The 22,245-nt window shown below is 41.2% G+C and overlaps 1 protein-coding gene across 12 annotated transcripts in view; it reads left to right on the forward strand.

Moving 5' to 3' along the window:
- The first annotated feature begins 4,405 nt into the window (after window positions 1–4,405).
- Window positions 4,406–22,245, forward strand: part of BTBD10 (BTB domain containing 10) — a 69,229-nt gene continuing 51,389 nt past the window's right edge. For 6 of the 12 annotated variants that reach the window (XM_079787745.1, XM_079787744.1, XM_079787738.1 and 3 more), the window contains exon 1: window positions 4,923–5,437. The gene's annotated coding sequence lies outside the window, so the exon portion shown is untranslated. Of the gene's footprint in view, window positions 4,560–4,654; window positions 4,886–4,922; window positions 5,438–22,245 lie in introns of those variants that run through there. The other 6 variants (XM_079787746.1, XM_079787743.1, XM_079787749.1 and 3 more) reach the window with 4 other exon arrangements.

Consider the following 22,245-nt stretch of genomic DNA (forward strand, 5'->3'; position numbering starts at 1 on the left):
AGAAATATTTATCAGTTGCCTCCCCTACACACCCAGCTAAAGTTTTCTTGCTTCTCTTGATTCTCTTTATAGAATGTCAAGATCCCTTGATTAGATGAATAGTCTAAAATCATTTTTTTTTGTTTTGTTAATACTCACCTAAGGATATTTTTTCCATTTTTTTTCCCCCTGAGAGAGTAGAAGAGAGGGAGGGAGGGAGAGAGAGAAACATTGATGTAAGAGAGACACATCAACTGGTTGCCTCCTGCATGTACCCCAATTGGGGGCAGGGAGCAAACCCTGAAACCCAGGTATGTGCCCCTGACCAGGAATTGAGTCCGAGATCTTTCCGTGTGGAGGCCAATGCTTAACCACTGAACCACATTGGCCAGGGCTCTAATATAATTATTTAAAATGTATGTTTTTGTATAACATGGACTCTATCTTTCTAGCTCATGATATCTATTTTCTCACCATCCACTATAGCTAATCCCTGCTTCATATTTTTAGGTTTTTGTTAGTGTTTAACATAAAGGTACTCATTTCTGAATTAGTTAGGGTGAACAAATTGCTGTGGCAAATGTATAGCCACCTAAATTAAATAGAAGTTGATTTCTTGTTCACATAACAGTACTGGAATGTTATATTACTGGGCTGGTTAAGGGGTGGCTAGGGACTCAGTTTCCATCATCATAACCCCAGGGTTGTCTCCATTCCAGTTAGTTGGAATTAAAAATGTAGAAATGCCATGGGGGAAGTTTTTACCAGCTAGGCCTGGGAAAGGTGATACCATCTCTTAATATTTCATTGATTATAATACAGTCATACTTTATATTGTAATATTGGAATGGCCTGGGGCAGCTGGAAAATGTAGTCTCTGGTTGGGTAGATATTTCCCTGGACAACTCTATACTGTTTTCCATACATGGTGTACCAATTTACATTCCCACCAACAGTTTACAAAGGATCCCATTTCTTCATATTTGCTACTCATTGTCTTTTTGATATTAGGTATTTTAACAGGTGTGAGGTGATATCTCAGTTGTTGTTTTTTAAAAAACTTTATTATTTTTTTGTTAATCTTCACCTGATGATATATTTTTTCACTGATTTTTAGAGAGAGTGGAAGTGGGGTGGAGAAAGAGAGAGAGAGAGAGAGAGAGAGAGAGAGAAACATGGATGTGAGAGAGACACATCGATTGGTTGCCTCTCTCACCTCAATCAGTGGGTAAGGCTTGAACCTGCAGCCCAGGTACATGCCCTTAACAGGGAATCAAACTGGAGAATCTTGGGTGCACAGGCTGACGCTCTAACCACTGAGTCACACAGGCCAGGGCTCATTGTTGTTTTCATTTGTATTTTCTTAGTGATTACTCACTTGAGCACCTTTTCATATATCTGTGGGCCATACATACTAATACATGTCTTCTTTTGAGAAATGTCTATTTAAATACTTTGCAATTTATATATAGGGTGGGGTTTTTTTTGTTTTGCTATTGAGATGGAAATTTCAGACATTTAAAAAAGTAAAACAGCCCTAGCCCCTTTGGCTCAGTGGGTAGAGTGTCACCCTGCTGACGGAAAGGTCCCAGGTTCAATTCTAGTCAAGGGCACTTGCCCAGGTTGTGGGCTCCATACCCAGTGGGGGGCATGCAGGAGGCAGCCATTCAATGATTCTCTCATCACTGATGTTTCTCTCTCTCTCTCTCTCTCTTTCGTTTCCTCTCTAAAATCAATAAAAATATATTTAAAAATAAATAAATAAATAAAAGTAAAACAGAATGAGTATAAAAAATTGGACCCAAAGAGTTAACTGTGATATGCAATCCAGTAGCATAGCTCTTTGAGGTATCCTATCTAATAATCTATTAAAAGAGTAATATACAAATTGACCACCACTCCAAGACACAAGATGGCTGCCCCCATGTGTTCAAAGATAGCTGCCCCCATGTGGACACAAGATGGCCACCACAAGATGGCCTGCAGGGAAGGGCAGTTGTGGGCAGTTAGTGGTGACCAGGCAAGCAGAGGAGGGCAGTTGGGGGTGACCAGGCCAGCAAGAGAGGGCAGTTGGGGGGGGGGACCAAGGCCTGCAGGGGAGGGCAGTTGGGGGGACCAGGCCTGCAGGGGAGGACAGTTGCGGGGGCCAGACTTGCAGGGGAGGGCAGTTAGAGGCAATCGGGCCAGCCTGGGAGCAGTTAGGCGTCAATCAGGCTGGCAGGGGAGTGGTTAGGGGGTGATCAGGCTGGCAGGTAGAAGCGGTTAGGGGCAATCAGGCAGAGGCAGGTGAGCGGTTGGAGCCAGCAGTCCTGGATACTGAGATCGGGCCTAAACAGGCAGTTGTACATCCCTCAAGGCATCCCAGATTGGAGAGGGTGCAGGCTGGGCTGAGGGACAAACCCCCCCTCTCCCCGACGTGCACGAATTTCGTGCACCGGACCTCTAGTAATTTACATAAAATTCACATATTGTATGCAATGATATTTAGCATTTATAAAGTTGTGCAACTACCACTTATCTAGTCTTTACCATCAATTCAAAAGTTTTCTTGAGCCTATTTGCAGTTAATCCTTGCCTCTACTCCTAGCCCCAGACAACCATGGATCAGCTTTCTGTCTATAAATTTGCCTTCTCTGGTCAGTTCATCTAACAGCATTATACAACATGTGTGAATCATATCTATTCTTTAAGGCCCCAGATCAAACATCTTTCCTTTCATTTCTCTTTCCTGCACCTTCTTCATCTCTTCAGTTAAGAGTAATTTTTTCTATTTGTGACCTCCCATGGCACATTATCTCTATCTCCCTATAACACAAATAGTTTTCCTTTTATTTGTTACTTCATTACATAGCTCATTTATGCCAGTAGAACCTGTATATTAATATGTTTGTATCTCCCCTAGTGTTCTTACCCAGGGTCTTAGCCAATATTTGCTAAAGAGTCCTTTTTGTGTGAATATTATTTTCATGTTCCTGCCATTAGGTGGCAGTGCTCAAATCTTATAGTACAAAGAAATCCCAAATTTTAATGCAAAGAAGATTCTGGGTCTGTGATTTATTATTAATTTGTTGAGTAAGTATTCAACCAGAAGTCTATCTTATCCTCTGCTGTGAAACAATCTTGAGTTAGCATGTTATGAGGTGCAATGATATAGACAACCAAAGAAGCTTGTTTGCTCATTGCTTCTACATGAAACATTTTGTTTCTGTTAAATTGGAAATTCCATATTGACCTCTTTGGTACATGCATTGATACTGTGGAAGGAAGACTTTCATTAAGGGCCTTTCATTCGGTTAGCATTTACAAATTATTGTGCAGAACAGTTTGTGATGGTGTGAATCAATGGCATTACCTACTGGATATATAGGTGCTACCCATGCTTCCAAATTAATATCAGTATTTGAAAGGTTAACTTTCCTTTTAAAGCAGACAACACTGGAACTTTATTTTTAGGTTCTCACACACACACTCTCTCTCTCTAAGGAATAACAATGAAATGAACTACTAGTATAAGTCCCTCACAGCAAGATAAAATAATTTGACTGGATTCTGTCATAGACAAAGTCTCTGTATTTCATCTGAAATTTCTGGCTGATATAATTTTTCCAGAGTTTTCTGAAAAATTCCTAAAACTTGGATTAGCACTTGTGAATTATGCTAAGCGGAGCACCTGATTGGCCCACAGCAGGGTTAGAACTACTTCTTGTTTGTTTTTCTTCTTCTTAGGTGTTGGGTTTATTTGTAGGAAGAGTATGGTGAACCAAATGAAACTATAGTATACATAAATATAGGTAGTATTATGAAAAGAATGTGTCTAAAGGGAGATTGGTGGAAACCATATAGAGGAATTACAGAGATTTTTTTTTTTTTTTTAGAAAATGAGGTTTTCTATTTTGATACAAGGAAATATTTCCTGTTTGACAGACCTCACTAACCCTAACTTACACTATAGAATTACCTCCCTTGATCTTATCTTACAGAAGAAAATTTTGATCATTAATCAAGATTGCTGACGTTGTTGCCTGAGGATTTTTAAAAAATTTCTCCATGAGATTACCTGTATTACAACATTCCTGCTTAGATTGCTCTTCTTAGAAATCTTCAAAGATTACTGACAATTTCCAATTTAGCAAGATGTTGGCAATAACAACAACTTGCTATAGTGGGACGGTAACCTGCTTCCCTTAGATAGGACTCTGACATTCAGGTGTCCTTAGATGAGGAAGAGAATGTTTACTATCCTATATTGTTCAAGTTCAACTGTTCATCTCAGTCTAAATGTTGCTTTGGAAAACACTTTGGTTATCACACACGAGGGAATCTGGGAGATTCAAAGTTGTTGTTTTTAAATAAAGTTCTGTTTTCAAACCAAATAAACCAGGCTCTCTTCCGCTTTGCTACCTCAGCTTGCAAAGCCCCGCCCACTCTTCTAAAAACTGGGTATCTCTTACTCATCCTTCAAGATTCAGCTCCAATGTCACTCCCTGGTGGAGGCTTCCTCAACGTGGCAGGTAGAGCCGGTCACTCCCTCTGTTCCCACAGCTCGCAGGGAGCAACTCAGCAGATGGGATTATCACCATGTATGGGATTATCTGTTTTCCAGCGGATTATCTGTTTTCGGGTGTGAACTTCGAGGGAGGAGACCGTGTCTTTTTACTTTTTCCCGTTTGTACAGACCAACGTTTGGCACATGGGAGGTCAAGTTGAACGACTGCAACTATTCCTTGGCGACTTTCTGCCCACGGGGAGCAATACCTCATCCCAGTTACCCGACCGGCGGCGGATTGCAGGAGTTTCCGCGGGCACACCGGTTCCCGCCAACCCAGCGTTTAAAAACAAACAGCTGTGCACGTTCGGGAATAGAAGGTGGCCCTCACGGCGACCGCCTTCTGTTGAACCCCGGTCGGTGAGTATCCCCCAGCTGAGTTGGTAAAGGCGCTTTCGGAGCTTGCTCAGTTGAGGGAAGCGCTTTCCCTGAACAAACTCAGGATCCCAGAGGTATTTCTCTAACTCTGGGCTGCTAACGAGGCCCGCTTTTCTCTAACGGGGATAGGAAGTCGAAGGAGAAGCCGTGGGCTTCACCGTAAGCGGGGGAAGGTGGGTGTAACGCGGATCGCAGCCACGCCTTCCACTCTGCAGCACCAGCCCCGGGACTGAACGCCCACCGGCGCTGCGGCTGCCTTAACTGTCGGAGCCCTCGGCGCCCCGCCCACTACTGGGCCGTGAGCCACCCTTCTCGCGAGAACGCAGCCCAGTCTCGCCTCTTTGAACTGCGGGCTCTCGCGAGAAGAGGGTTCGGAGCCGGCCAGCAACCTGCCGGGCGGCTCTAGTGGCCGCGGCCGCCCGAGTGGCCGTCCCCACCGACACCTCCGGAGGAGTCCAGTGGAGGAGGAAGCGGAGGTGTCACTGGCCCTGGCTTTTGCCTAGGCTCTTCGTGGACGTTCACGGAGGACTACAGGTTCGGGGGTGACTGGGCGCCGCTGGGGAACTCGGTGGGGGCGGTGCCGGAGGCTGGGCTTGGCGGGGGCGCCGGAGGAAGGGGGAGGAGGGCGAATCTGGGCTGGAGAGCTGGGCTGCTGTGGCCGTGGTCTGGGGCGGCTCCGACCCTGCCAGGGGACCGAGGGTGGGGTTCGGGGCTCCGGTCGCTGGCACCCAATTTTGAGAGGCCGGGTTGGGGCTTGGGTCCGGCGTGGGGTTGTTTTGGGGTTGGAAGCCCGGAGGCCTTTCCCCAGGCGTGAAGGCGGTACCCTCATCCCTCCTTCCCTGGGCTGAGGAACCTCGTGCCCCGCCCCTTTTCTGTCGTCCCTGGGCTAACGCCGCGACACCCGGAGGAGGGCGCATCACAATAGGGGATAAGGTGGCAGGTGGTCTCCCTTTGGGCGAAGAGGAGGAGTGAGACCCTAATAATGTGTTGCGTGGTTTTAGGCTGTGGTAGCATCACGTGTGGTAAAGCTTTTTTTTTCTCCCAAAACTTGCACAGAAAAACTTCTGTTTTCCTTATTCAGATTCAAGTTTCCTAGCACCCTTTATCTACTGGGATGGGGTGCGGGGAGGTGAGACATCACTTCGTAATTTGTAATGTGGGGGCAATGTGACCATCCCTGGTCCTACAGATTTCTTACTTCCCCCTGCTCCTCAGTATTTTGAGTCCATGATGAAAAGACACAAATCCAGACCTGCTGAAGATAGAGCCTCACCTGTTTGTCACTTCGTGTACTTAGCATGCAAAAATTATTTAAATTTTGTGTCTTGAAGCGTCTTTATGTTTTTTATTTAAATTTACAAACAATGAAGCAGCATGGTACATTGGTTTTATTTGGACAATTGGGTACCTCCTCCCCCTCTCTAACTACACAAATTTGGTCAACGCTTTTTAGAGAGGAGGTTAGGGATACATTTTGAATGAAAGAGACTGTAAAAGTTGAACTAAGGGATATATAAGGAATGAAACCGTAAGGGCCAACAAATATTTTTCTGTTTTGGATAGCCCACCCAGGACTGAAGTCCAAGCATTGGAAATGAGGACCGCAAGTTGTCATTTCAATAAAAGCAGAAAGCTGCAGAAAATACTTGGGAAAGGTTTTGATGGTGGATTAAGGCTGTTAAAAAAGTGTGAGACTTATTTTTGAAAGTCTAAATGTGTTTCATAAGTGTTTCTAACATTTCTCAGTTTGTGACCTAACTGCACTGTTATACATAAAGAGAAAGTGGGAAGGGTGGGCCTGAAGCTTTGAGCTGGTAAGAGGTACCATGGAGTGATGTGGTGTTCAATCAGGAAAAGCTTTGAGTGTCTCAGAAATACTTTTGAGTTCTTCCACCTTTTTTTCCTCCCTCCCCAAAAAGCTTTCAGGTGGGCTTTTTACTTTCTGTATTCCACTCTTCCAGCAGTCTGAATTTTCCTTTCTCACCCTTCTAAGCCTTATGAAATTTTAAAATAATTAACTATGAAGTTGCAATCTGCTATGTGGTTTTTTACATTTAGGTGACTTGTTGAAGTGTGGAAAATATTATGCACCCTTTCAAAGAAATTGTTTATGAATAGCAAAGTCACATGCCTTTAGGTACTAGGCAGATGAAAATGAAAATGAGTGAGAGAGTTTATGCCTCATCTAAGAGGGACATCCAGTTCTCAAGCCCACTTGATTAGTGCCCTACATGAATATGGGGCCAGAGAACACAGGAAATCTAGATTTTTGCTTGAAGCCTCTTGATTTAAAAAAATACCATGAATTAAAACACCTGAAAATAGCTTAATGTGGCCCAACCAAACCCAAACCTGTCAGTAGTTGTATCCTGTTCTCCATTTTAGGACCTCTGATATAGGTGAGAATTAATACAGTTCACAACCAAAAAAAAAAAAAAAAAAAAAAAAAAAAAAAGATTTAAAGCAAGTATGCCAATTTGTTTGGAATTCAAACCTAGGAGGGCTTCAGAAAAATGTCACGTCATAGAAAACAGAGCCCTTGTCAGGTGGCTGGGTTGGTTGGAGCTTGTCCTGTGCACTGAAAGGATTGTGGGTTCCATTCCCTGGTACGGACATGTGCAGGAGGCAACCGATTGATGTTTCTCTCTCTCCCTCCCTCCCTCTCTAGAATCAGTGAAAGTATGTCCTCTGGTGAGGATTCAAACAAAACAGTAAAACAGTTTAACAGCTGAGTTTAATAACCTTTAAATAAAGTAGGGCAAATTGAACTGGTCCTTATTAACATTGATTTTATTTTATTGATTTTAGAGGGGAAGGGAGATCCAGGAGAGAGAGAGAGAAACATCACTGATGAGAGAGAATAATTGATTGGCTGCCTCCTGCACGCCCCACACTGGTGTCAATCCTGCAAATGCCCTGACCTGGAATTAAACTGTGACCTCCTGGTTCATAGGTCAAGCTCAACCTCTGAGCCATGCCAGCTGGACCTTATTAACATTTTAACTGGAAATAACCAAAAGAAAAAACAAAAACCTTTCAGTATTTATGGTTTAGTAACTCAGGGTTCTGAGCAGAGGTAATTTAAAGGTATCTTGTAAGGAAATTGATTTATTGAGAAGCCCTTTATTGTACTTGCAATTAATATGTAAAATTAAATCCAGGAGACCCTCTTCTACTCAGCTATGGTTTTGAATGTTTAATGTATGCTATACCATCCACATTTTCCCACTAATTGACTGTTACTGGAAGCAATTTTGAATCCTTGGAAATTCTTTCACGACTCGTTGGGTGGGGAGCGGGGAAGGGTCACAGGATGGAAAGAAAAGGGATGGGGAGAGAGTGTGATGTGAAACAGGCACTCATGTGTCTCTCTTAATTGCCCATTAAAAGATTGATTTGAATTAAACTATTTTTTCTTGTACTTTGGTAAATTAAACACAGTGCCTTATATATAGTAGAATTTAATGGTATTTGTGGAATTGAACCCTGTTGGGTTAAGCCACATTTACTTATTAGTATGAAGTACGTTAATTAATTCATACTTAGTCGGACTGTGAGAATGGAAATATAGAGATCAAAACTAAGAAAGAAGTGGACTGTAGGATACAGAAGGCAAGGTCAGTGTCTTCTATTGGGGTAAGGGTGAGAAAGGAGGCTAGGTGAGGGAAAGATTTTTGAAAAGGAAGATAAAACGGTTAAATACCTTTCTGTCTACATTGCGTTTTACAAAGAGCTCTACTTTTTACGGCTAGATTGATAATAACTAATGCAAAGGCTATACAAAGAACATTAGATTTTAGTCAAGCCAGGACTACTTTGGGGAGTTGCAACCTTGATTTTCTTTTTTAGTCTAGTCTTTACAGGTCAAGCTAATCTAATATTTTCATCCAATCCCTGCCTCTCTGGTATAGGAAGTGAAACAGGAGCAGATTATGTTTGAATTTGTTGTATATTTATGGAGGTTATATTTGTTTAGGGGGAGCCATCATTTTCCTCTGCTTGTTTCTACCATGACTTGTAAACTAGGAAGTTCTTTCTGATAAGTATCTTTTCCCCTTCTTTATACCCCCCCTCAGATGGCTTCCTAAGGGAGAATTAAATGAGGTTAGGAGGAATTGAGTATGCTTTTTTGCACAGTTCCTTCTGGCTCTATTTTGGAGCGCCCAATTCTTAGGATATGCATTTCTTTATTCCTCTAAATGGTAGATTTATTTGAGCAGACTGGACCCTGTGAGGAAGAAGCAGATGCTTCTAAGTTTAATTTACAATTGAAATTAATATGATCACTGGTTTCAGCCATATTTTTATCTTCATCTGACTCCTTTATTACGTTGTTTCTTGGTTGGTTATGAACCCATCATAATGAAGGAAAAGGTTGTTATAGATGTTCATTAATAGAGGAAGAACTTAAATTTTTTTAATCTTCTTGAATAGAATGTTTATGAGGGTTCAAGCTAATGGCTTGCTGTGGTTTAGTTTAGCATCCTTGAAACTGTGACCTACCTTGCTAAGTAGGTGGTAATGTAGAATTCAGAGATAGAAGGTAAGCAGTTGGCATTCAAAGAGATGCTCTCTAGGAGAGGATTAAGAGGTTGGTAAATGTTAGTTGCAGGCTGTGGGAATACAATGAGATGAGTACAGTAGTTCCCCCTCATCTAGGGGGATACATTCCAAGACCCCCAGTGGATGCCTGAAAGCTCAGGTAGTAACAAACCATGCACGCACGCACGCACGCACGCGCAAGTGCATACCTGGCTACATGTTTTCTGTTCATGTCTTCCACCCATAGAGTTAATGCCTTTTTCATCTTAACTAAGCACTTATGTACTGTGGCCATCATTTGCAGTATGAGGTGTGACAGCATGAATTTCTTTTTCCTTCACAATTTCATGGATAGAAGATTTCATTTTTACTGCAGATTTCAGCATAAGTATTTTTCTTCTTATTGAGAATGTTCACTTTTTTTCACTTAAAAAGTACTTTATGGCTTCTCTTTGGCATATCTGAATTGCCAGCATCACTATTCTTGCAGTTTGGGGTCAATATTAAGTAAAATAAAGGTTGTTTGTACACAAACACCAAGATATAGTCACTCTAATAATCAAGAAGGCTATTATACTAGCTGATTAATGGGCAGGTAGTATATACATTGTGGCTGTGCAGGACAGAGGGATGATTCACATCCCAAGGATGATGAGAGGTTTCATCACACTACTTAAAACTTATGAATTTCTGGAATTTTCCATTTAATATTTTGGACTGGGTAGTTATTGAAACCATGGAAGGCGAAACTGCAGATAAGGGGAGGGAGGGGGAATATTGTACTTGAAAAGAGGAAAGATTTTATGTCAAATATGTGATCTTAAGTCACAGTAGATTTCTGAAGATTGTAATATGCTGAAAGCTATCTTTGCCTTTAAAAGCATCTTTAAAAATAAATTTAACTTTATTGTTGAAAGTATTATAGATGTTTCCTTTGTTTTTTCCCATTGACCCCTCCCCCCCACTCTACCGTGCACCCGCCTCTCGAAGGCATTCACCACTCTATTGTCTGTGTCCATTGGCTCTGCATATCCTTCTATATAATAAACACCTAATATGCAAATCGACCAAACTGTGGAACGACCGGTCACTGTGATGCACACTGACCACCAGGGGCAAACGCTCAATGCAGGAGCTGTCCCTTGGTGGTCAGTATGCTCCCACAGGGAGCACTGCTCAGCCAGAAGCCAGGCTCATGGCTGGTGAGCACAGCTGCAGTGGTGGGAGCCTCTCCTCTCTCCCAGGCAGCGCTAGGGAGCAGAGAGCTGAGCGGTGAGCAGTGAGTGGGCGGGCAGTAAGGAGCGAGGGCTCTTGGACTGTGAGAGGGCTAAGCCTGCAGTCAGACATCCCTGGAGGGGTGCCGGGCTGAGGGAACAGGTCCCTTCCCCCCCCCTCCCCCAGTGCACAGATTTTCATGCACCAGGCCTCTCATGTGCATATAAGTTCCCCGGTTAATCACTCCCCACCCATCCACTCACCGATCCATCCACCACCCTCCCCACCCCCGCTCTGAAATACGTCAGTCTGTTCCATGTAAAAGCATCTTTCTTTATCCTTAATAGTTTATTTTTCTGTTTAAAATGTAAAACATCTGATTACTTGATATTTATTTTTATCTTTGTAGTTTGAGTGATCTAGTAGTATTTTTGTCACAAACTGAAATTAACAGTATTTGTGGATAAGATTCTGTCATAGTGAGTCTCTGATTGTAGTATTATTTGATTAGAAACTATGAATAAAATTGTAACCATACTCTTCTGCTTGGAATACCTTATTTGGGATCATTTAGATCTGGGTTTAAAGCCAACTTTTAGCTTTCTGACATAAAAGTTACTTAACCTTCCTGAGCTTTTATTTCCTCCCAGGAAAAGTGGAGATATAACATAATTGTTAAGAGTTTAAGAATGAAATGAAATAAAATCTATAAAAGTGCTATGTAAATAGTAAATTAAGTATAATTGTTAACATTTTGTTCTGACTTATTCTTAGAAAATAGCATTCTGACCAGTGATCTTGAAACACATCCATCAAATAAATTTACATTTACGTGTAGCTGTTTCATTTAGAGGGAAGAAATTTAAAGTGTAGAATTTACAGCCTTGCCAGTATGACTCTTCCATTGTCAATTACAAAGATTTTTTTAAAAAAATTCTAGTCAGTACTGAACAATAGACCTTTTTATTTTCTTGCTTTCATGTTGGCTTCTATTGATTGATACCTGGTATTCTACATAATTTGAATGCCAGGTGGGATAGTAGAAAAAAGGGAAGGGAGAATAGATTGAAGAGAGAGATGGTGTGGCATTTAAGCAATAATCTATTGGGATATTGCTATCTACTTCTTAGACATAAAACCATTTTATTTTTATTAATTTGGGTTATTTTCCTTTAAGGTTTTTGACTGCCATTGCTAGTAGCAAATAAGTAGAAAACTATCCTGAGTTTTCTGTTTGTAGGCTACATTAAATGTCATCTTAAAAATAAATCTTAGAGCCCAGATGACTGAAGAAGAATCTTAGGTGCAAGATTGTGCAACAGAACATTTTTATAATTTTTTAAAAAATTCATGGATAGTCATACAAATAGTGCTCAATTATTTTAAAGGTAATTATTTCATTCAGGACAGTTTGCTTTGATTTTTCTCACATCTAAAGAGCAAGCAATACAATCTGTTCCATCCTTTTGGCTCTTCATTTGTTGATTTAGTTTGCTTAAAGAAATTCCTATAACATGAGTAACTGTGGGGCACTATTGTTTCCTTCTTGTTGAACTGTCCAAATTGCTAGGGTTTCTCTTTTTTTTTAAAAATTTAATAAATCTTTATTGTTCAGATTATTACAATTGTTTCTCCTACCCTCCCCCCCATAGCTCCCCTCCACCCAGTTCTCACCCCATCCTCTGCCCTTACCTCCCCCACACTGTCCTCATCCATAGGTATATGATTTTTGTCCAGTCTCTTCCTGCACCCTCCACACCCCTTTCCTCCTGAGAATTATTAGTCCACTCTCTTTCTATGCCCCTGATTCTATTATATTCACCAGTTTATTCTGTTCCTCAGATTTTTAATTCACTTGATTTTTAGATTCACTTGTTGATATGTATTTGTTGTTCATAATTTTTATCTTTACTTTTTTCTTCTTCCTCTTCCTAAAGAATACCTTTCAGCATTTCATATAATACTGGTTTGGCCGTGATGAACTCCTTTAGCTTTTTCTTGTTTGTGAAGCTCTTTATCTGACCTTCAATTCTGAATGATAGCTTTGCTGGGTAGAGTAATCTTGGTTGTAGGTTCTTGCTACTCATCACTTTGAATATTTCTTGCCACTCCCGTCTGGCCTGCATAGTTTCTGTTGAGAAATCAGCTGACAATTGTATGAGTGCTCCCTTGTAGGTAATTAACTGTTTTTCTCTTGCTGCTTTTAATATTCTCTTCTTTGTCTTTTGCTCTTGGCATTTTAATTATGATGTGTCTTGGTGTGGTCCTCTTTGGATTCCTTTTGTTTGGGGTTCTGTGCGCTTCCTGGACTTGTAAGTCTATTTCTTTCACCAGGTGGGGGAATTTTCAGTCATTATTTCTTCAAATAAGTTTTCAGTATCTTGCTCTCTCTCTTCTGGCACCCCCATAATTCGGATGTTGGTACGCTTGAAGTTGTCCCAGAGGCTTCTTACACTATCTTCAAATTTTTGCATTCATTTTGCTTTTCTGGTTGGGTGTTTTTTGCTTCTTTGTATTTCAAATCTTTGATTTGATTCTTGCTTTCCTCTATTCTGCTGTTGGGTCTCTGTATAATATTTTTTATTTGTCAGTGTATGTTTAATTTCTAGTTGGTTCTTTTTCATATCCTCGAGGGTCTCGCTAAATTTATCGGCCTTTTCTAGGAAATTCTTGAAAAACCTTATAACTGTGGTTTTGAACTCTATATCCAGTCATTTGTTTTCCTCCATTTCTTTCGTTTGTGATCTGTTTCTTTGTCTCCGCATTTTCGCTGCTTCCCTGAGTTGGTAGGGTAGTTTTGTGTGCTAGGTGTCCTATATGGCCCAGTGGCTCAGCCTCCCCATTTACCTGAGGTGGACACTCTTGGTGCACCCCTTTGTGGACTGTGTGTACAGCCTTGTTGTAGTTAAGTCTTGATTGTTGTTGGTATCACTGGGAGGAATTGACCTCCAGGCCAGTTGGCTGTGAGGATCAGCTGTGTCTATGCCGGGAGAACTTCTGTGCTGGAGACAGCCTTATGAGACAAGACTTGCAAAATTGCAAAAGCCTCTGTGCTCAGCTTCGATGGGGCGGAGTCTCAGGGCTGAGCAGACAGTCTTGGCTTCCCATCAGCCCCCCTGCCCTATGAGGCCTCTGGGTCTTATTGTCCCTCGGTAATAGCTGCAAGCACCTCTGAGAGAAAGCTGCCCTCGAGTTTCGCCTGCTGCCAGACAGTCCAGTTTCTCCCCCAATGAATCTGGATTCCCAGATTCTCGCATGGAACTGGAGTTCAGCGCAGTCGGGAGCTTCCAGTTCCTTCCAGCTAGAGAAAGCCAGCGGCACACTCAGCAGTCAGTGCTCTCTGTGCGCCCTTGCATGTGTGCCTCCAGACCTCTGCCTTTCGCGGCTCCCCTGAGTTTCCACCTGACCGTTCAGATTCCCCCTGTAAGAGCCTGGGTCCCCAGGGGCTCGCCCGGAAATGAGGTTCATTGCAGTTGGAAGTGGGGTTCAGTGCAGTTGGGAGCTTCCGACTCCCTCCTGCTAGGGAAAGCCAGCGGCAACCTCAGCAGTCAGTCCTCTCTGCGCGCACTTGTGCACACGCCTCCAGACCCCTGCCCCTCTGTTGCTCCCCTGAGTCTCCGTGTGCCTTTCTCTCTACCTGACAGTCCAGACTCCCCCAGTATGAGCTTGGGTCCACAGGATCTCGCCCGGAACTGGGGTTCACTGCAGTCGGAACTGGGGTTCAGTGCATTTGGGAGCTTCCTTCTCCCTCCTGCCAGAGAAAGCCAGCCAGGCACTCAGTCGCCCTTCCTCTCTGCGCGTGTGTCTCTGTACCTCAGCCCTTCCTTTGCAGCTCCTCTGATTCTCCATGAGCTTTTTCCTTCTAGTTGTAGAATTTCCACTCGGCCAGCTTTCCTGTGGTTCTGGATGATGTCCGTTCTGTCTTTTAGTTGTAGTTTTGAAATTGTTGTGCGAGGCAGCAGTTTAGGTGCTTACCTATGCCGCCATCTTGGTTTCTCTGCTAGGGTTTCTCTTTTAAAAGAATATTTAGTTATTAGAGACTAATGGTATTATAAAACCATAATTTTGAAATTCACTAATACTCTAAATTTTGGAAGAGAAAACTGAAATTCAGATTAAGCCTTTCCTTTACCTGACTTAAAAAAATTATTTTGTAAGAGTTTATTTGAGCCCTAGCCAGTTTTGCTCGGTGGGTAGAGTGTTGGCCCGGGGACTTAAGGTCCCGGATTCGATTCCGGTCAAGGACACCTACCTCAAGGTGCAGGCTTGATCCCTGGCCCTGGTTGGATGGGGCGGAGTCTCAGGGCTGAGCAGACAGTCTTGGCTTCCCATCAGCCCCCCTGCCCTATGAGGCCCCTGGGTCTCATTGTCCCTCGGTAATCGCTGCAAGCACCTCTGAGAGAAAGCTGCCCTCTGCACGCTGGTTAGGGTGCCTGTGAGAGGCAACCAATCATTGGTGTGTCGTTTTATATCGATATTTCTCTCTCTCTGTCCCTCCCCCTCCCATCCACTCTCTAGAAATCAATGGAAAAATATCCTTTTGTGAGGATTAACAACAACAAAAAAAGAGCTTATTTGAACTGAACTGATGACATATATCTCCCCTTACTTGATTTTGATAAAAGGTATTGGTTGCTAGTGGGAAAGCACGTCTCCAAGTCTCCTGAGTGGTTTATTCCAGTGATCTCCCTAGTGCAGTGGTCGGCAAACTCATTAGTCAACAGAGCCAAATATCAACAGTACAACGATTGAAACTTCTTTTGAGAGTCAAATTTTTTAAATTTAAACTTCTTCTAATGCCACTTCTTCAAAATAGACTCGCCCAGGCTGTAGTATTTTGTGGAAGAGCCACACTCAAGGGGCCAAAGAGCCGCATGTGGCTCGCAAGCCGCCGTTTGCTGACCACGGCCCTAGTGGGTTGCATATACTTCTGGGAGTGTATGAAAAACTTGTTCATTGTGCCATGTGAAGAAAACAGTAGAACTTGCATTTATATTTATTTTAGTACTTTTTTCATTTTTATTTTTTGTGTATATGTAGTATATATATAGTACTGGTGTGATAGTATATGTGCATTATTTAGAAAAAATTTTTAATTGATTTCAGAGAGGAAGGGAGAGGGAGAGAGAAAAACATCAATGATGAGAATCACTGAGCAGCTGCCTCCTGCACACACCCCACGGGGGATCGAGCCCACAATATGGGCATGTGCACCTGACCAGAATCAAACCTGGGACCCTTCAGTCCCCAGGCTGACGCTCTATCCACTGAGCCAAACCACCTGGGGCTTTGTGCATTATTTATATACATATATAGGTGTAGCTCAAGCATATCAAACTCGCGGCCCATGGGCTGCATGTGGCCCACAATGAATATTTTTTTGCGGCCCAGCCAATATAACGGTATGTAAGAAATGTTTTAATAAAAATTTCACAACTTAATTTTTATATTATCCTGTTATACGTAATCTATAATAATAAAAGCTTAATATGCTAATTAGACTGGACAGCCAAACGACCTTCCGGATGAAGCTGGGGCTGTGAGGGCCAAGCCCCTTGCATGATTTTTATGCATCGGGCCTCTAGTTATTAATGAACTAAAATGATAATGACTGATTACTATAATCGTGTTTCATTCATATCCCTTAAGCACAGGCGCACCATTTCTCTCCACTAATACTAGCAGTGAATATTTTAGCAGCCGATTGCCACATCATTAGTCTTGGACTGACTAGTTTGGTGTGCGCAACAGGAAATATTTCATTTTCGGAGAACAAGAAAAATAGGTTTATTTGTGTTATGCTTATTAATTTGTGCAGTTATTAGGTGTCTGGTAAGTTAATGTTCAAGAAAAAATATTAATTTTTATTAAAATGTTCTATTTTATGTTAATGATTACTCATTTATTTCAGCCCTTTGTATTCAGCATGTCTTTATAGAGATAAAACTACAATTTTCTATGAAAATTGAAGCTTTTGTTTTTTTTGCGGCCCACATAAACTTAAATGTGCTAGCCTTTGAGTTTGACATGCTTAGTATAGCTGTTCAAGTTAGTTAAACTCATATTAAGAAAGGGAAATAGTGTCATTTTAGAAGAAAAGTGGTATATCTTTGATCATCTTTCCTTCCGTAGTGAATGATATTATTTAGCAGTAACCTTGAATGCTTATTTTTTTAAAAAAAAATATATATTTTATTGACTTTTTACAGAGAGGAAAGGAGAGGAATAGAGAGCTAGAAACATTGATCAGCTGCCTCCTGCACGCCCCCTACTGGGGATGTGCCCGCAACCAAGGTACATGCCCTTGACTGGAATCGAACCTGGGACCTTTCAGTCCGCAGGCCGACGCTCTATCCACTGAGCCAAACCGGTTTTGGCTTGAATGCTTATTGATTTAAAAATTGTTTTACAATAAGTACTTAGAAAAGTTACTTATAAAAGTAGGTTTTTTGAGTAATTATACAAATGTAGCCCAGCTGGCATGGCTCAGTGGTTGAGAGGCGACTTATGAACCAGGTAGTCATAGTTCAATTCCCAGTCAGGGCATATGCCCTGGTTGTAGCTTCGATCCCCAGTGTAGGGGGTGCAGGAGGCAGCTGATCGATGTTTCCCTCTCATCTATGTTTCTAATTCTCTAGCCTCTCCCTTTCTCTCTGTAAAATCAATAAAAATATATATTTTAAAAAATGGAACACTACCTATAATATTGAGAGTCTTCCTTTGTCAGCAAGTATTTTGTCTGAAGAAATATTAGATTCCTTAAAATGAAGCATTTAGTGGAAAAAATAACTTCTGGTAGAAAAGGTTCTGATATTTTGCTTCTAATCATGCTGGCATATATGGTAGTTACCTGCTTTTTGTTTTTTAAATTAGGACATGGATAGCATATTCATTTTTTCATTTCAATCATCTAGCACATTACAGGTGCTCAATAAATGTTGAGTGGTTATTTAGGAATTCTCATCTGTGATTTCAAAGGCAAATAGAAAGTGATGAAAGAACTAATGAAATATTATGCAAAATTTACATGCAGTGGTCTAAAGAAAGTCAGCAATGTGCCTATCACTGTGTTGTTTACAGTATCCTGTCTTATTCTTTACAACAATTTGATTGGAAGTTATAGTAGTAATAGATAAAATAATGGTAACGAGAGTTGTGTTATTTTCGTAATTTCACATTTAAGTAAATTGAGGTCTTTGGGGTTAAGAAGCCTGTACAAAGTCATACAACTAGTTTTATCTGATTCCAAAATCTTTTCTCTGGCAGAAGTAGAAAAGTTGTTACCAGTTTTCATTATCAAAAGTTTTTGTATGTTATTTTTGGCAGTGGGAAGATAGCTTATTGGTTAAGTATGCTTGGGATGGCAATGGGGGCAGTATGACTTGGGGTTTTGGTAAAAAAGTGGTATAATTAAGTGATGCTAATGTGTTTGATATCTCTGATTTTTTTTCTTTTAAAAAATTTCTTTTTAAAGTTATGTGCAATAAAATTTCCTTTCTGGTATAAAGTTCTATTAGTTTTGACAAAGGCATACCACCACTATCCAGATACACAGTAGTTCCATGATCCCCCTCGCCCTCCCTCCCCAATTACCTTGTGCTGTCCCTGTGTAGTAGTAGTACCCTCAACCATAACCCAGGACTGCTCTGTTCCCTGTCCTTATAGTTGTTGTTTTTTTTTTTTTTTTTTTTTGTCTTTTTGAGACTGTTATAGAATTATATGGTATGGAACCTTTGAGTCGGTCTTTTTTCACTTATAATGCTGTTAACGTAAAAACATTCAAACCTGTAAAGAATTTTTGTTAGTTTATTTGAGCCAAACTTTTGACAATTGCCAGGAAGCAGAATCTCAAAGATTGGGATAATGCTCCAGAGAATGGCGGTTTTTCATCTACTTTTATACATTGCAATCAAAGGAGGAGACACAGGTAGGTTACATGAAATCCATTGGTGATAGATAAGAGAGGTGGGAGAAAGCTAAGGGAGCAGGGTAGGGGTACCTCTGGGATTGAATAGAGTGAAATGATAGACTTCTGTAGGTGGGTACAGGATAGTTAACAGTCAACAATTAACATGATAACAATAACAATGAAATAATTTGTGGTATCTGTTCTGGCTCTCAGGGCATTTGGTTATGCCCTGAGGGACCTAGAAGAAAGGGAAGTTACAAGTTAACCTGACATTTTAATGATATGTTATTGAGATGCAAAAAGACAATAAGCTCAGTTAAGGTAAAGGTTGACCTTGTTAGGGAAGATACCTGCCTAGGAGGCGACTACCCACCTTAACTGCAGTTAGTTCAAGTTTAATTTCAGACCATACTTTGTGGTTACTTTAGGTCTTTGATTTTGTAAGACTGCTATGCAGGCCTTCCTTGAGCTTGTCAGGTTATCATGTGGCTCCTTTCGTCCACAGTGTTTTTGAGATTCTATTTTAGTGTGTGTATCAGTATTCTGTTACCAGATGAAATAGGTTCTGTGGTGTCACGGAAAAATAATTTCAGGGACATTCACCTAGGGAAAGTTTTAAGCAATGGTGGCAAAGTTTATTAAAGCAAAAAATGATAGTACATTCTTAGAGAGGAAGAGAGTGGGCAAGCAAGTGGTTGCCACAAGATCTTTGTTAAACTTATATTTCTTGGGTTTGGGAAAGAGCAGGCTTTCTTTTAAACTATTTCTTTCCTGGATTTTCGGGGGCTTGTGCCCTCCCCCTTTATGGTTGCCATTTTGGTTTTTATTGCTCATGCCACATAGTTTTGCTTCTTCTGGTCATGCACCTAGTAAAAGGAATTCCCTTGCCATTTTCTCCTTTTGTCCCTTTCCCATTAGTAAGGTGGATTCCCCAGGGTGACTGTAAAGTTGTCTTTCCTGCCTACTCAATTTTTTTTTTTAAATACTGGATGTCCAGTGCACGAATTCTTGCACCGGTGGTGTCCCTCTGGGCCTGCGGGATCAGGCCGAAACTGGCTCTCCGACATCCCTCAAGGGATCCAGGATTGCAAGAGGGTTCAGGCCAGGCCTAGGGACCCCATCAGTGCACAATCGGGACCAGGGAGGGACGTGGGAGGTTGGCCAGCCGGGAAGGGACAGCAGGAGGGCTCTAGGGTGTGTCTGGCCCGTCTCACTCAGTCCCGATTGCCAGACCCCACCAGCAAGCTAACCTACCGGTTGGAACATCTGCCCCCTGGTGGTCAGTGCTTGTCATGTGAACGGTTGAGCAGCCTTAGCATATCATTAGCATATTACTCTTTGATTGCTTGAAAGGATGACTGGATGACTGGACACTTAGCATATTAAGCTTTTATTATATAGGATTTTTATTGGTTTCAGAGAGAGAGGGGGAGAGATAGAAACATCAGTTATGAGAGAGAATCATTGATTGGTGCTTCCTGCATGCCTCATATTGGGGATGGAGCCCACAACCCAGGCATGTGCCCTGACTGGGAATTGAACCTTGATCTCCTGGTTTCATAGGCTGATGCTCAATCACTGAGCCATGCCAGCCGGGCAGAGTTTATATTATTTTTTTTTATCATGCCTAAAAATATTAATGTTCTGTGACATTTTTGAAGAACTTTGTTTTTAATAGTCCAGTAATTATTTTTTTGTTAATGACAAGATCCAAACAATAAAAACCTTTAGTTTGCCTAATATGAAGTAGACATTGGGTATCCAAGTGTCAGATTTTGAAGGAATTTTTTAATGGTAAAGAGTTTAGATAGAGGAAATTGAAAGCTATTAAACATTTTTAGAAAGGTAATTCTCATTATAGCAGAGCAAAGAGAGAATTGAAGGGTGGTAAAGAGGTCAACCAGGAGACCTACTGATGGCTGTCAAGGGTTGTAAATGGAGGCATGTAGCTTTATGAATGGGAAGCGAAGAAAATTTTGAAGTAGATTTGCTATAGGGAAAACGAGATGTCGTGGATGACTTCAGGGTGGGGTAACAGTATAAGAACTATCCAGGTAGGAGGGAAAGGTGGGTGAAGTGGTATATAGAGCCATTGGTGGAGTCTTTTCCCTCAACTAGAGTGGGGGTTTTTTTGAGAACAGGAACAATGTCCGACTTGCTTCAGCCTCTTGTCAATTGCTTGGAATATTATAGTGGGTGTTCAGTAAGTGCTTGAATGAATGAATGAATGAAATAAGATCAGTACAATGTCATTAGTATGGGACAGAGAGTGGTTAAAATAGAAGAGGTCATTAGACATTTCAAAATAGTATATATTGTGTGATTTGCCTTTTATGTATTTGTAGTTATATGTATAGCTTATTGATAACCTTTAAAATTCACTAGCATGTATATGCAAACACAGGCATATTATTTTTAGATATCTCCAACTTTAATTTCATTTATTTTTAGTATGCTTGTATTTCTTAACTATTGGGAGTAAGGAGTGGGGATGTTATCAGAAATATGTGGTCTTTCTCCGTTGCTGTTAGGAGTGGGGTCCTTACAGTATCTCAAGAAAAAGAATTTTCTGAGTCTTACATGGGAGGATGAATAAAATTATATTCCTGGGTTTGAAAAGTCCCAGTTCCCTTAATCCAGTCCTGGAAGGTGTGCAGCTGGGGATTCAGTAGAGCTAGACGAAAAGCCAGTGTCCAAAGCTTTCATTCCATGGTGGAGCTTGGTCTGGTTTAGCCTTAGACTAGCTGCAGTCGATGGGGTCCATATAGTTGTGGGCCACCTGGGCAAATGCAGGGGCGCCAAGCGAGCAGGTCCCCTGCAACAAGAGTCCCAAGAGTGCCAAGTGCTCAAGAGTGAACTCCTTTGTTTAGGAGATTAAATGTCTCATCTTTCTGTGCTTGCAGTGGCCAAGCTTATTCTGGCCAATGACCTGTTCCCAGGTGTGACTGACAAATACCTTTCCTATTTTTTTATCTTTATGTTGAAAGTATTGCAGATGTCCCCTTTGTAAGTTCCTTCCCTGTTTCACTCATAACTTTACTGAGCATGCATCTAAACTGCAGCTTCCTGGCAAAGCTGCACAAATGAACTGCCTATACTACTCGACCTTCCTTTTGCTGCTTTCCAGTTATTCATAACTAGGTTAAATTAGAATGGTATCAGAGAGAAAGCTTTCACATGGTGAGAACCAAGTTTTATTGACAAATGAAATAGAAATATGATTTTTCAATTGATTTTTCTTTTTGATAGCTTTCATCTGAACATTCCTTAGTTTCTTGTGGCTGGCTATAAAGTACATGCTTGTTAATTTCAATAAGATTAATTATGAAGTCATATTGGAATTTCCCTGATGCTAGATGTTCCCACTGTAAAAGGGTGGAAAATGTGAATCTGAATTTACCTTATCCATTCCTTGTGGTTATATTTTTTTAGTCACTGCATCCCATGATTTAGGATTCTTCTTTTCTCAATGGACATTTGTGTCTATCTTATTCATAGGGGTGTGTCTTATAGGTATGGGTTAGGAGGAGAGAAAAATACTTTTGTAAAGAAATTTTAATGCCTGAAATAGTTTACTGGAAGACCTATGAAATAAGGAAAAAATGCTCTAAATATCATTCTACAGAATCTTTTTTTATTTTTTTAATGTTGATTTTAGAGAGAGGAATAGAGAGAG

This window comes from Cnephaeus nilssonii (assembly GCF_951640355.1).
Source record: "Cnephaeus nilssonii genome assembly, chromosome: 13".
Taxonomy (NCBI): Eukaryota; Metazoa; Chordata; class Mammalia; order Chiroptera; family Vespertilionidae; genus Cnephaeus; species Cnephaeus nilssonii.